The sequence below is a fragment of the Bidens hawaiensis genome, unplaced genomic scaffold (genome assembly GCF_021521415.1).
Source record: "Bidens hawaiensis isolate Kalapana, Puna unplaced genomic scaffold, B.hawaiensis_p1.1 tig00018346_1, whole genome shotgun sequence".
NCBI classification, from domain to species: Eukaryota; Viridiplantae; Streptophyta; class Magnoliopsida; order Asterales; family Asteraceae; genus Bidens; species Bidens hawaiensis.
Window position 1 is genome coordinate 440,119 of NW_027492772.1, and position 3,409 is coordinate 443,527.

The 3,409-nt window shown below is 34.9% G+C and overlaps 1 long non-coding RNA gene across 1 annotated transcript; it reads left to right on the forward strand.

Annotated features, from left to right (window-relative positions):
• Window positions 1-1,252: 1,252 nt before the first annotated feature.
• LOC143555836 (uncharacterized) lies at window positions 1,253-2,965 on the forward strand. Its single transcript, XR_013139267.1, has 3 exons — window positions 1,253-1,666; window positions 2,195-2,740; window positions 2,891-2,965. It is a non-coding gene; the product is annotated as an uncharacterized LOC143555836 (long non-coding RNA).
• Window positions 2,966-3,409: the final 444 nt, after the last annotated feature.

A 3,409-nucleotide genomic window follows, 5' to 3' on the forward strand; every position in this document is an offset into this window, starting at 1 on the left:
CCCTCTTTTATAAGAAGAAAGGAAGATATTTGCTTTTGCTGCAAGTTTATCATTTTTGGGTCAACCAATGAACAGATGTGCATGGAGTTTGAAGAGGTGATGATATCCAAGTACAGTATGAGCTCAATGGGAGAAATTAACTTCTTTCTTGGATTGCAAGTTCAACAGAAGACTGATGGGATTTTCATATACCAGTCTAAGTATGTGCAGGACATATTAGACAAATTCAAGTGTAATGACCTTAAAACTGCATCAACTCCTATGGATATAAAAGAAAAGATGGTAGAAGATGAAAAGGGGGAGCCAGCGGATGAACATGAATACTAAGTAAAAATTGGATCTCTAAAGTATCTAACCGCTTCAAGGCCAGATATCATGTTTGCTGTTTGTGTTTGTGTAATATTCCAGTCAAGTCCTAAGGTTTCTCATATGAACGCAGTGAAGAGGATCTTTAGATATTTGAAGGGAAGACCGGATCTAGGAATTTGGTATCCAAAGAATCAGTCCTTTGATCTAACTACCAACACAGATAGTGACTATGATGGGTGCAATATGAGCACGAAGTCTACTTCTAGAGGTTGTCAATTTTTGGGAGACAGATTGGTGTCATGGCAATGAAAGAAACAAACTACAGTGTCAATCTCAACTGCAGAAGCTGAGTATATTGCTGCATCTACCTGCTGTGCATAAGTCCTCTGGATTCAGAATCAGAAGCTGGATTATGGTATGAATTTCTTAAACACCCCTATTTACATTGATAACACTGATGCATCTTTTATTGTTAAGAATCCTGTACAACATTCCAAGACTAAGCACATTGAAATCAGACATCATTTTATAAGAGATTGTAGTGAAAAAAGATTAATTAAGGTGAAAAGAGTGGATACAAGTGATAATTTGGCTGACATATTCACAAAACCACTTGATAGAACCAGGTTCAACTTTCTTCTGAAAGCCCTGGGGATGATCAACTCTAATGAAGTATGATTCATGATGTGTGCTTGTTGTGCAAACTGACATCTTTTCAAAGTTTTAATGAATGTTGTGTGCCACTATGTGCTAATTTACTATTTAGGTAGAGGATCTAAGTAACTGTTGTGTTTGAATGTGCTTCTGTTTGCTGTTCACTAATACGAGCTTAATTGATTAACTGTTAATCCTAGGTATTTTTGATGCTTAGAAAATTATCAGTGAATGTGTTTGATATTGGAACACCCTAATTTTTGAGATTTAATATATATATATATATGCTTTTATTCTATAAAATATATATATCTTAAACTGAGATATTATTTAACGAGATAATATAACTTAACAATTTAAAAGAGGGTTTGAGCATATGGGAAATGCATACGACAAATTTAGTTTTTTGGAATTTCCTCGAACTCTCTATTACCGAGTGTGTTATAGAGTAAACATAAAATAAAATTTATGAGGACCAAACTTGTTATTTGAGCAAAGCAAAGTTAAAGGGGTATTTGAGAAATTTAACAAAACACAAAAAAGGGGTTGGAATTATTATAACCAGGGGCGAAACCCCTGGTGTCTTCAAGCAGAGCTGAAAGGGAGAGAGATGAAGAAGGAGGCCAAAATCCTTCACCCATATCGCGAGTTCAATGGATTCAAGGGTGATTTTGTTAGTTTCCATTGATCTCTAGAGTTACAGGTATCTAAATCTTCTATCTTGGTGTTAGCAAATTCATGGAGTAGGGTTGTTGAGTTTTATGGTTCCAAACCTGCGAAATTTGGGTTTGTGATGCTATATTTTGAGGAGAAAACCTTAAGTTGTATGATAGAATAAATGAATGTAACTTTTGAGTCATGGATTAAGTGTTAATTTCATGAATTTGTAAGTGGGGGTGTGAATGCAAAGATGAACCATGATTAGGTTTTGTTAATATAAGTCTATGCGGTGAAGTTCGATTTAATAAAGTGAGATTATGAATGTGTATTTTTGAGAGGATAAACATATAATTGATAATTACAATGGTGAAATATATCTCACGCCGAAAAGGTGTTCGATGAAATGTCTAAACTACTAAAGTAGTGAAATTGTGTATAAGTCGTTTTACTCGTGTGTCATAATTTGTTTTAATAGTTAAACTAATGAGCATGAGGTTATGATAAACCCAATTAGTGCTAATGAGTAATGTGTGCTCTATTTGATTATGACATTGACTTGTTGTCAAGATAGGCATGGCATAGCTTGGAAGACAACGGGTCAAACGAGTAACAAAGCAAAGACATTCCTACGGGCAAAGGTGGGTGACTCAAATTTGTGTTTGATTAGAATAGTCTTAATAATGAATAGAGATTCTTATAATTATGGTGTTTTACTATAATAACTTGTGCATGGTTTAACCAAACAATGTCTTATCGTCTTGACGTCGATTGAGGGTTTTGAACCCATAAAGAAATGGTGCAAATTGATAAAGGGTCGTGTGTTATAAGTGCTGAAAATTCAGCATATTCAATAATTTATCCGGTTTTGAAATATTCATAATAAATTGACCGGATGTCCGATTGAGGCGTTTTATATATCAACGGAAAGGTCCTTGAGTCTATTTTACTAAAAATTTTTAGTTGAGATGAAATAGCTACTGTAAGTGGCTGAAAATATTGAGTTTACACAGCTACGCAAGGCTATTTTGGAATATGAGTTTTATTGTATATATAAAACTATTGGGGGATTAACCAAATACTCATTGGGTGTGTCTTGGGTATGGTTGTAGACATCAAGGTGACAAAACTCTTTACATGAGTTGGGGATGAGGTATGGGTTGTTTAGTATAAACTAAATGGTGGGATTTTGGTTAAGTTGCGGGGGTTGATGTAATCATGGTGTCACAAGCCCATTTTAAATATACTTTGACCGCATATGGCGTTTAAGGCGATTTTAGAACAAAGACGAGAAGAAAACTTACAAACTTAATAATGGTGCGTGACGAGGGTAATAGCAAGTTGTTAATCAAATGGGTTGTGGTGTGATATACGATTAATATTGACGTGTTATGTTGTTTAATATTTATGGTGCGAATTAACCTACTAATGGTGTCTTGTAGTGTTTTCAGTTCGTATAAACAAGGATATCATAGGTGAAACGACTCATTGTTGGGGTCGGGAGAAGTAAGGGAACATGGACGTATAAAAGGGAGTTTTAAATCGCATTTGGAGTCGTGCCGCAGGTGTGAAGCTTGATACGCTTTTAAGTTTTTATGAATCAAATATGTATATTATATGTATAATATGAGTCCTCACTTAGCTTCGTCTAATTAGTTGTGGTGGTGGTGATACGCAGGTATAGAGAGTCTTTTATACATGGAGGCGGCTATGATATGTGAACTAAGTGGGTCGATTGGATTGCATATCTTATTGGAAAATTAATTGGTGACATTTTCTTAGGGTAACT